Source organism: Scylla paramamosain, chromosome 9 (assembly GCF_035594125.1).
Source record: "Scylla paramamosain isolate STU-SP2022 chromosome 9, ASM3559412v1, whole genome shotgun sequence".
Taxonomy (NCBI): Eukaryota; Metazoa; Arthropoda; class Malacostraca; order Decapoda; family Portunidae; genus Scylla; species Scylla paramamosain.
In genome coordinates this window covers 8,557,462-8,570,000 of record NC_087159.1, presented here as the reverse complement: position 1 = coordinate 8,570,000, position 12,539 = coordinate 8,557,462, and the positions used below count along the sequence as shown (strand labels likewise).

The window sequence follows — 12,539 nt, the reverse complement described above, 5'->3', positions numbered from 1 at the left end:
TCTTTTTTTTTTTTGGGGGGGGACATGAAGACGAGAAAAGTCTGAAATTTCGGGGGCATAGAGGGATTATAGGAGAGGATGAGGAGCACGAGGACCAAGAGCAGAGGTAAGGAGGAGAGGATGGAAATTAATGAAACGAAAAAAAAAAAAAATAATAAAATAAATAAAAATTAATAAATAATAAGAACATATATTGAGCATATTGGACGAAACTGTGAAACACTATTAGAAAAATGAATCAGAAAAGCAGTAATATATATATATATATATATATATATATATATATATATATATATATATATATATATATATATATATATATATATATATAGAGAGAGAGAGAGAGAGAGAGAGAGAGAGAGAGAGAGAGAGAGAGAGAGAGAGAGAGAGAGTATATATATATATATATATATATATATATATATATATATATATATATATATATATATATATATATATATATATATATATATATATATATATATATATATATATATATATATATACTCTCTCTCTCTCTCTCTCTCTCTCTCTCTCTCTCTCTCTCTCTCTCTCTCTCTCTCTCTCTCTCTCTCTCTCTATATATATATATATATATATATATATATATATATATATATATATATATATATATATATATATATATATATATATATATATATATATATATATATATATATATATATATATATATATATATATATATATATATATATATATATATATATATATCTCTCTCTCTCTCTCTCTCTCTCTCTCTCTCTCTCTCTCTCTCTCTCTCTCTCTCTCTCTCTCTCTCTCTTCAGAAGCCCGCCAGTCTATCTCTCCGTCCACTGCCGCGTCGCCACCAGGGTCTCTGCGGCAGCGAGCGGGGGGCGAACGTTCTCACAGGTTGATGGTCTTTTGTTCCCAGTTCATTAGAGGCGCGGCTGAGTCCTTTGAGGGTCGGGTTAATGGGTGTGCGGTCGGTCCAGCCTCCCAGACCAGGCAGCCGCTAACTGGTCTCTGCGGTCTTCTCCTTCTCCCATCTCTCACTCACTTTTTGTTTCCTAAATCTCAATTTTTTTCATCACTTTTAGGACTCGTCGTCACCCTCGTCTGCTTCTTTTGACTGGGAAGACATCATGGGTGTTTTTCTTCTCTTTTTCTTGGCCTTTTTTGGAGAGGGTAATCTATGAGGAACTGAGTGTGTGTGTGTGTGTGTGTGTGTGTGTGTGTGTGTGTGTGTGTGTGTGTGTGGGAATCGTGTAATGTGGGAAATGTCTATAAAGGAGGTGAATTTGAGGAGACGAAGTGGAGGAGGAGGAGGAGGTACGTACAGAGATGAAAAGGAAAACGTAAAAGAGAGCAAGAATAAGAACAATACAAGGAAGAGGAGGAACGTAACACTGAAGAGGAAAGGAAATAAGAGAAAGAAAAGCAAGAAGGTAAATGAAGGAAAGACAGGAAAGGTCAGAGAGAAGAAAAAAAGTAAGAAGTAGAGATCAAGAGAAATGAAAAGAAGGAATAAAAGAATGCGAGATTAATCCAGATGAATAGATTAAGAAAAAAAGTAAAAGAAAATATAGCAATAACGTTATAGGTAAGATGAAAAAAGAAATAGATGAAATGGAAAATCACGAGGGAAGAAAAATTAAGATCGGAGATAAAGGAAATAAAAGTTACAAAAAGAATAGGAGAGGCTTAAAAAGATAAATGAAAGATTTTTTTTTTAAAGATGGAAAAAAGGAAAGACAGCGTAAACAGAAGAGAGAGAAAAAAATGAGGAAAAAAAGGGGAGAACGAGAGAGAGGCGGGTGGAAGGAGTTGGGTGAATGTGAGGTAACCCACAACGTCTCATCTCAACTTCCGGTTCCTCACAAACCAATGCCGCCCCCCGCTGAGGCCCCCTTGACACACCTACCCCCTCCTCCTCCCCAGGTCTCCCCTCCTCCGTCAAACCCCCCCCACCCACACACCCGCGACCACCACTCAACTCAATAGGGGTGGAAAAAAGTGACGAAAGAAAATGTTGAAAGCTCCTTCTTTTTTTTTTTTTGTATATAAGAAGAAAGAATGTGTTTGTTTCCGTGTGTGTGTGTGTGTGTGTGTGTGTGTGTGTGTGTGTGTGTGTGTGTGTGTGTGTGTGTCGTGCATCTTTTCATCTTCAGTTTTCGTTTTCTTTTAATTTTCTTTTCTTTTTTACGGTTTTCTCTTCTTTTTGTTTTGTTATTTTCATGTGCATGTTATATATATATATATATATATATATATATATATATATATATATATATATATATATATATATATATATATATATATATATATATATATATATATATATATATATATATATATATATATATATATATATATATATATATATATATATATATATATATATATATATATATATCAAACTAAAGGGTACAACAGATAACTTCCTTTCCCAGAATGTTCCTAAACTTTTATTAAAACAGAAAACTGGTGAATACAACAAATATGATAAAAGGAGAAAGAAATAAAAAAGAAAAAACCCGGTTTGTACGTATATATTTCTCTGTCCTGTTCTGTTGCATCCGGAGCGACACTAGAGAGAACTGATAAAGGAGTTCGTGGTAAGTCTCTCTCTCTCTCTCTCTCTCTCTCTCTCTCTCTCTCTCTCTCTCTCTCTCTCTCTCTCTCTCTCTCTCTCTCTCTCTCTGACACACTATCACATAACGTCTCCAGTTAGTGGTTTCCGGTGCCAGGCAAGACCCTTCACTCACCTCTACAGAACCCTACCAAACCCACCACGCACGCACACACACACACACACACACACACACACACACACACACACACACACACACACACACACACACACACACACACACACACACACACACACACACACACACACACACACACACACACACACACACACACACACACACGAGAGAGAGATCATTGTTCACTTTCCTACTTCAAACCTTTTCTCCTCTGTATCCCTTTTCTTTCTTCCATTCTCTCTCTCTCTCTCTCTCTCTCTCTCTCTCTCTCTCTCTCTCTCTCTCTCTCTCTCTCTCTCTCTCTCTGGTACCGTTGTTTATAGAGAGAGAGAGAGAGAGAGAGAGAGAGAGAGAGAGAGAGAGAGAGAGAGAGAGAGAGAGAGAGAGAGAGAGAGAGAGTAAATCCCCCAGGTCGAACTCCTCAATAAATAGACGGATGAAGTTTTAACACGATTCCTGAGCTGCTTTTGTCGAGGCGCCGGTCACTTCATCACGTCCCTTGTACAGTGTGTCCTGTTAATGCCCTGCCAATGTCCTTTCGGCGCCGTGTCCGTTGTTCTGTCCTGTTATTCGTGTGTGTGGTTGTGTGCCGTCGGTGTTCTGTCGTTTGTATTTGCGTACCGTTAGATATTCGTATTTTTCGCTTTCCTCGTCAGGTTATTCTGTTTCGGTTCTCGTAATTTTATGCTCGCTGGTATGTACTGGATGAGATTTTGTTATCGTTTTCTTTTATCTTGGTTCTGCTTTACAGTTTTTTTTTTTTTTTGCAGTAGCGGTAAAACGAATAGATAAAATGTTGAAGCATGATAAGTTCTGACGTAAAAAGGAAATATATTGAAATTGATACTTTAATTGGAATGCACTCAGTCAGCATGTTGTTTATACTAAGTCAGTAGGGAAGGTTTTAGAGAAAGTTAGACAGATTCACGAATACATGGACAGGTGTAATGGGTGAAAGTGAATATGTATGCATTATATAGGGATCGCCACGTGTGGGTTTGTTGATTTTGTTGACTTCTTGCAGGTTTCGTTATGTTTTTTTAAGTTCTTATAGATCTAATGGTCTTACAATCCAGCTTTCCTTATAATCTTACAATGATCTTATACTTATTTTTGTTCTCGTTCGTTTTTAGTAAAATTGCGGAGGGTTTTTTATTTATTTATTTATTTATTTATTTATTTATTTATTTTTGTCCTTTGTTCGTGTCAGTTTGGTATTTCATTGCTTGTCTTTTGGTTCTTTCGTCGATTTTCCTTTTTTATTGTTAGTTAGTTAACTTTGTACTCTTGTTGTCTCGATATCATGACTAATATCCTTCCCACACTTTTCATTTTTTATTTATTTATTTATTTATTTATTTATTTTTTCATTCCCTTGTTCGCCCTTCCATACTCTTAGATACTAACACTTTCAGACTTCCTCCTCGCTTCCCTAAAAACTTGCGCCAGTCGGTCACAAAATCTCAGAAACTCCAAACTTTCGCATCCCTTCAAAGTGTCCTGCGTGGAATCTAAATGCCGTGAAATATCCTACGTAATTAATGTCAACACAAGTTGACATTAATTACTCAGTCCTCGTAGTTGGCTTTATTTATATATATTTTTTTATTTTATTTTTTTTTATTTATTTTTTATTTTTTTTATTTTTTTTATTTTAGGGTGGGGGGTTGGGGAGGGAGGGTTATTGTGGTGTTGATGCCTCGCTCTTATCTTTTCGTGTTATGATCTGAGTCATAACATGGATAGTTCGTTATTCCTCACAATATTATTCACTAACATAAAACAAAAGGGAGGGAAACAGAAAGAATAGCAATGAACCGAAGAAAAGTTAATAGTGCTCTTTATGGTTCACAAGGAAAGAGGTTTTCATATACTTTTAGTTGCATTTGTCAAGTATTTTTGCTTTTTTTTTCGGCTGTTCCTCCTTCCTTCTTTTTCTCTTTATTTTTCTTTTTTTCTTTCTTCTTCAGTCTTTTTTTTGTCTCTTTCTATCGGTCTGTCTGGCTGTCTGTCTGTTTTTTTTGTTGCTTATTTTCTTTCTTTCATCCTTTCTTTCTTTCTCTCTTTCTTTCTTTCTGTCTGTATCTTTCTTTCTTTCTTTCTTTCCTTCGTTGTTTCTTTCAAATTTTCTTCCTTTCTATATTTATTTTTAGCTATATTTTTATAAAGATGAAAGGAAGTCGAGAAGATAAACTGGGTTCAGATGAGAGGCCATAAATGGTAAAGGATGTGTGGAGAGAGAGAGAGAGAGAGAGAGAGAGAGAGAGAGAGAGAGAGAGAGAGAGAGAGAGAGAGAGAGAGAGAGAGAGAGAGAGAGTGGTAGGGTGTGAGAGTTTCCATGTATGGGCCAGTGAGTCTTTTGTAGTTCCCTCTCGTGTTTCTCTCTCTCTCTCTCTCTCTCTCTCTCTCTCTCTCTCTCTCTCTCTCTTGTGTGTTTGTGTAAGAGAGAGAGAGAGAGAGAGAGAGAGAGAGAGAGAGAGAGAGAGAGAGAGAGAGAGAGAGAGAGAGAGAGAGAGAGAGAGAGAGAGAGAGAGAGAGAGAGAGAGAGAATGTTAACAGTAATATGTATAATCCTGACTTTTTTTTTTTTTATCATGCCTTCCTGTCCTGGCCGCCTGACGTAGTGTTTCCATCCGCACAGCATGATAAAGAAAAGAAACGCATGAACGTTATGTGGCTTTGAAGAACTGGCTCATTTCCTATTGCATGGAGACACGATACATTTATAAAAGGCTGTGCAATGTCAAGAGTCATTTCGTTTTAGTGACATTTTCATCATGCTTTTATCTCTACTTTTATTCTGTGTTTGTTTGTTTGGTCAAGACGCTGTTTTGTTATAAGCGTGATTCGAAGACCAACGTTGTTATAAAAGTTAGGTACAAAGTCGTCTTATTTTAGTGGAATGCATCATTGTTATTTTAGGATTTTGTTATTCAAGAGTCTGCAGTCCACTCCATTTTTTTATTTATTTTTCTTATTTTATGGTTTTGATATATGAGACTTGGCATTATTTTATCTTTCCGGTAAGTGGTGATTTGTGGGAGAACTGTTTTGATATTAAGCTCATCGTGTGGTGGGAAAAACACAAACAAACAAGCAAAAAAAAAAAAAAACGTGATTTTGTCTCGGTTTTGTTGCACGTGTTTTTCTTATGTAGATTTCATGAATAAGGTAAATTTTTTATATGCTTTTTATTATTAATTTATTCATTTATTTATTTTATTTCAGCATGTTTAACAGTATTCACAGTGTATAGTTGGGAAAACGTTATTCAGGGTCACCAAAAGTTTATTCAAGTCCTTATAGAACAAAATTAGAATGGTAATTTAATGGAAAAAACTTATCAGGAAACACAAGAAAATACACGAAAATTACAACTCTCCGCGAAGTTTGCTCAGTACAAATGTTGCACGGCAGGTACACAAACCAAGGAGACAGAGGTGAACATGGACGCTAAGCTCTGCAATGCGTGTAATAATAGCACTCTAACGACTTTATTTTTTACGGTATTTCACTTAAGACCGGGAGGCATCCGACAACAACATAGTATCCCATGCAATACACAACACTCGTTTTCTATCATGTATTTTCTTTCGTGCTTTTAACCTCGCACTGTGCCTTACCTCTCTAGCAAACATTTACAAGTCTGTAGTATTAGTATTAGTAGTAGTAGTAGTAGTAGTAGTAGTAGTAGTAGTAGTAGTTGTTGTTGTTGTTGTTGTTGTTGTTGTAGTTCCAGAAAAATCACGGAAACCTTCGTCAAACGCTATCAAATGCACATTTCCATACACATCCTGTTTCTGGTGGTATTCGATTTGGCAGATGGCAGAGATTATAGCAGAAAATATGTAGCCTTGGTGATTGCCTTGGTGTGTATTCCTCATCTTGCACCTCGAAGTCTGAGAGTAGAAATCGTGATTGGCGTGTATGTGTGTGTCACGGGAACGAGTCTGCTGGGTCGGCGGGACAAAGCAGGTCATTGCACCACAGCGCATTGCAGGTTGTGACAGCAGGACGGAGAAGGTGGCCCACGTGATAAAGGAAAGGAAGAGTTGCTGTGATCTTTCGTTGCTCTTGCTGTTGTTGTTTTACTTTTTTCTTACATAAAACACAGACTTCTTTTAACTGAATAAAAGAAAAAAAAATGGTTAGTGTTTAATGTCATCGAACATATCACTCTAATGGTAATGCTGATGATAAAAAGTATCAAGAAACAACGAGAGAAATATGCAAAACTTCCATATACTCTGTCATTCATACTTAACGTGATTTTTCTTTTTAGTCCATCATATACTCGTTGAACAGTTGGACTGTTAGACGTTGAACCTTTGAGTAACATGCCTTGCCAAAACACGGCCAGTGTTCGATGAATCCTGGTTGTGACGGTTGTAGTACTCGTGGAAGCGGAAGATGTAGATGTAGTAGCAGTAGTAATAGTAGTAGTACTAGTTGTAGTAGTGAGAATTGCGTGGGCATGGTTAAGTGGCCTTCATTCCTCCTCCCCGTGCACGCCAAGGACAGTCACACAAAGTTAAGGGGATTTATCAGTTCAAGACGTCACAATGGCGTCACAGCTGCTGCTATTTTAACCCCTTTTATGACGTTTCTTTTATGATAAAATTGATGTGACGCCGTGATAGATTTTATAGATAAGTTCAGTCCTTCAAACATGAATCGTCACAAACACTCCTGTACATTCGTGTGTGTGTGTGTGTGTGTGTGTGTGTGTGTGTGTGTGTGTGTGTGTGTGTGTGTGTGTGTGTGCGCGCGCGCGCACGAATTAGAGCAATCCATATGATTTTGATTGTGTCTTGACTTGCCGTAAGTTAAATTTCACTATATATATATATATATATATATATATATATATATATATATATATATATATATATATATATATATATATATATATATATATATATATATATATATATATATATATATATATATATATATATATATATATATATATATATATATATATATATATATATATATATATTCATATCTAGTTTTCGATTACCGTACTTATTTAGATAAATGCGAACTTCACACATTAATTAATTCTCTCTCTCTCTCTCTCTCTCTCTCTCTCTCTCTCTCTCTCTCTCTCTCTCTCTCTCTCTCTCTCTCTCTCTTCCACAAGAACACCAAAGGTATAAGTAAATTCTTTTCCAAAACGATGTTATTTTATTATCACCTTATCCGAGCAACATTTATATTATCTCTCCTCTACTCTTACATAAACCAGCATTTGTACTAAGATTACGTATAAAAAATCACGTTTAATACCAAACAGCGGTAGAAAATATTAACCTTTTTCTTCAATAGTAAGTGAATATTACACATATCCTGGGTACTTTGCTTCACATCCTCTCCTTGACACCTTCCATGAAAGGATGTCGAGTATCCGAGCAATCCTTGACTCGTTTGTAGTATTGCTATTTGGTTGAAAAGGAATTCCCAGACTTTTTTTTTTTTTGTTTTCTTTAGCAGCAAGTTGTCAGTTTTCGTTATATTTTCCACTCGCCACCACTTTTGTCTGATCCTATTGAGCTTTATCTTGTTACTTAGCTGTATATATGTTTATTTTTCATTTATTATTATTTTAAAGGAGGAGTGGTGAACCGTTAATTAAGAGTTTTAACAGGAGGTAATATGTTTCGAGTTATGTGTGTCATTCAAGCAGATCTACTTAAGTTGGCATGAACGCAATGTGTGAATGAGAGAGAGAGAGAGAGAGAGAGAGAGAGAGAGAGAGAGAGAGAGAGAGAGAGAGAGAGAGAGAGAGAGAGTTTGCCATCTATTGTAATCGAGCGATGTGTCTCACATTTCATTATTCTCTGTACACTGAAATAACTGGAAAATGGAGCAACTATCAGATGAAAATGTGAAGGTGCTGGGATGAGACTTCAGTGATTTAAGATCCGCAGCAACAACTCAGAAATGAGAATGAACTACCGAACCACGTGACTGACTAGCTCACTTTATATCCCCAAATTTCCGTTTTAAGCTCGAAACCGATGAACATACCAATATTATGCCTATTTTTTTTTCTTTTAGCCAGTTTAAGGACACGTTTTCCTGTTAATCATAACTTAAAATAATGTAATAAAAATAATCGACATATGTAACAGCATTAATTGTGATCATAATGACTTTTTTCATTGCTGCTTCCACGCAGAATGGGAATGAGTTGTGATGCACCGAAGCCGTGTCATTGGAGCTTCGAGAGGACCCTTGGTGAGCGTCACGAGTGGAGCAGCCAGTGACGTACAGAACTCTTTTTCGGCTGCCAAGCGTGCCACGGCAAAGGTGAGCGGTCCTTATCAGTTCTCCTTTTTGTTTGGTAAGTGTCCTTCACGGATTCTTTACATACTTACGTGTCCTTTGTAGTTTACACATATAAGTTTTTCTCTTAACACATCTTTGATTTTCATAGTAGTTTGAACATTACGCCGCCATTACACACACACATACACGCACACACACACACACACACACGTCACCTCCACCTCCCTCATTCGTTGTAGCCATACACATACCAGTCCAAGGAGCTGCATTTCACTACACCATAACCTGCCATCACCGTCCTCAATCGCCCCTGCCGTTATTATTAAAAGCAAGGTTAATTTTAGTGTTTACCCCCCAATTAGTAACGTTATTTGATACTGTGTGCGTGTCTGTCTGTGATAGATTAGTATTCTGGGACAGTTTCCTGGTTTTCATCTGTGAAATTTGCATCGTATTTATTTATTTATTTTTTTTATTTATTTATTTTTTTTTTTACCTACCCCCTCTAACGACCCGTCACTCCCCTTATGTCTCGGACACTTGCTGGTACAACAAGGACCAGTATTGTCAAATGTAATATCCCCAAATTATCTCTTGGAAAACAATGATGGTTGTACAGCAGGGAAGTGACACGTGCTGCAAAAACAATGTCTGAAGCGACTGTGATGGGAACTTCATACTGAACATGGCTGATTCAGGATAATACGTTCCCTAAGAAAAATTTGCAATCGCTTTCGGAGGATGTTTGGCTCCAGAAGATTCTCTCTCTCTCTCTCTCTCTCTCTGTGTGTTTACTGTTTAAGAATTCAACTGATCGGGATACCGCTCCGAACCCGAATGTTGATGAAGCGGGTATGAGTCACAGACGGTCTGGGAACATAATAGGGCAAGTATCAAATGATTTGAGGTGTAGTCAAGCTGAGAACCAAATAACTCGTTCATATGTCATTTGCATATAATGAAACGCGATGAGGGAGAGAGGAGAGAGGGGGAAAGGGGGAGAGAAATGATTTATCGCTCTGTTATCACGATTTATTATAACAAAAGCTTTTAACCATTATTACGATGAAGTAGCAGATTAAACTCCAAGCTTGTTCCAACCGTTACCACGTACGTTTATTACTTTCCCCCAACCAGTTTATAGACAATCTTTCCTATTACTCACACTGATAATGATGAAAATTATATAAAAACATGTAACGGCACTAAATGTATTCAGAAAATTACTAATTTAAAATAATTTCTCGGTGTCCTGAAGCCGCGTCATCGGAGCTTCGAGAGAATCGTTGGTGACGTCTTAAGTGAATCTGTAACGCTTTGCAAACCCAACTCAGTTACTAACTAGGATTAAGCCAGCCGGCAGCATGTCATGGCAGGTGAGTCACCGAGGTCTTTATCCTTCCTCGCCCGCGTTTGTCGTGCAAGGCCAAATAATGAAGTGCTTATTTAGAGAGGTTAGATCTAGACAGTCGGTTTGCAGAGGGAATTTTTCACTGGTGGCTTACGTACGTAAAGGACTTTTTGTTTGGAGGTCCTGTAGAGTATCTGCAAGAAATGGGTACGCGGACATTTTATAGCAAAGTAAAGAAAAGAGAAATATACTACACTAGACACTAGCGCTGATATTTTGCCATACCTCGTATCCCATAGATAAGGGGGAAAAAAATATTAGATTGATTCCCTGTTTTACCTACCGTTTGTTTCTCTGAAATGCTTCTTTGAAATGCTTTACTTCCAGCCATCATTCAGTGTCCTCAACCTTCTCCCCTAATCCCAGCACCCCAAAACACTCCTAGCAGCGTGAACTGTCTCCCCCAAGTTCCCCAGCCCTAGTCACCACCCAACAACCACCAGCAGCGTGAATCTCTCCCGGAGTTCCCCACCCTCTGTCACCACCGACGAGACTAATTCCATCCCCACCGAGTTTGAGCCTCCCCGACTCCCGCCCACTTACAATGCCCACGCCTCCTACTACTTGCCCATCACCGGCCTTGGTACCCCTAGTGTCCCCCATGAGTGAGGGGTGCTCTGTGCCCTCCAAGGAGCCACAGCGCCCTTGTGTTTCGTATTGCGTTTGTTAGCAGCTGTCTTCAGGTTTGTGTGCCATTGTTAATCTGTTCTTTTCTTGATGTTTTGATCGTATTAATGTTGACATGACGCCACCGTAATCCATAATCGCCCCTCCATACACACACACAACGTGCGCGCGCGCTGCCAAGTTCTAACTCCGTATATACTCTAGATATCTATCACTTGCACTCTCTTGATATAGTGAAAGGAATCGGTATTCTAAAATTAAACTGTCGAATATAACCCCTCCTTCCCCCGATTCTAAATAATAATCAAGATGACTTACTAAATTGACGATTCCACACAGAAGGAATGAACTTCCCGAAGCACCGGAACTGCGATACGAGAGCTTCGAGAGGAACTTTGGTGGCGACACAAGTGAAGCAGTGACGTGAAGGTCGCTTATTTACCCACCAGTATGAGATTAGACAGCAAGACCATGAGTCATAGCCTGGGTAAGCATTTCTTATCTCTCCTCCCTCGTGTTTGGTGAGTGTTTCTGATGGGTCTCCTCAAGAATCTCCATTATACTACGTCAAGTAACTAAGAGGTTCTAGATGAGTGATAAGTTTTACATTAAATGCACATTAAAGATATCTTACCCATGGTCAGAAGGTACATACGATTTCTAGAGGGGTTGATCCGCCGGTAGTAGATGTTTGTTTAAGCACCTTACAGAGTGGTTTGGTGTGCGTATACAGGGACATGTTAGCAGCTCTAGGCATACAGGTGTGTGCTCTTATCTATTTTTTTCTTACTTTTATAGCACTTCAAACATGCCACCGTTTATTTCTATCCCCCCCCCCACACCTTCCCTTAACACACACACTAGTAGTACACCTCACTTTTCACCCTCACCATAAACAACATGTACTTCACCTCCAGTATCACCACCACCCCTTACGAACCATGAAGTAATACTAAAATGCTGCTCATTAAAGAGCTTTAAGGGAATGTGTCTCTACATGTCCGAACCTATTCGGACAATACTGTGCTGATACCTTCAGCAAATTCTAGAGCTCCCCATCTGCTTTTGTATTTTCTCCTTCCTATGACATGAACTCTGTCAAAAGGGTGGTTTCAAGAATCCTCAAACTTTGAATAATTCATTTGGTTGTTTTCTTTGGGAACTGGCACCTCAGTGGACTTTTTTTTTTTTCACTTCATTTTCTTGCCTTAAGCCAAAAACTCTCGTACACGAAAAAAAGTGTCAACACACCTTTCTCCTGTCGATCACAACATTCCTCTTTGTCATCATCAAAATCCAAGATTTTACAATTATGGAACGTTAACTGCCCTTTTCATACGTGGCAAGAGAGAGAGAGAGAGAGAGAGAGAGAGAGAGAGAGAGAGAGAGAGAGAGAGAGAGAGAGAGAGAGAGAGAGAGAGAGAGAGAGAGAGAGACCGTTTTTTTTATTCATCATT

General features: G+C 38.1%; 1 long non-coding RNA gene across 10 annotated transcripts in view; it reads left to right on the top strand.

The window, feature by feature from the left end:
* LOC135103527 (uncharacterized) overlaps positions 1 to 12,539 on the top strand; it is a 91,522-nt gene that overhangs the window by 72,539 nt on the left and 6,444 nt on the right. For 7 of the 10 annotated variants that reach the window (XR_010270094.1, XR_010270100.1, XR_010270095.1 and 4 more), the window contains 3 exons: positions 8,935 to 9,065; positions 10,303 to 10,420; positions 11,422 to 11,569. This is a non-coding gene — a long non-coding RNA (uncharacterized LOC135103527). Of the gene's footprint in view, positions 1 to 3,320; positions 3,445 to 8,934; positions 9,100 to 9,249; positions 9,378 to 10,302; positions 10,421 to 11,421; positions 11,570 to 12,539 lie in introns of those variants that run through there. The other 3 variants (XR_010270097.1, XR_010270092.1, XR_010270101.1) reach the window with 3 other exon arrangements.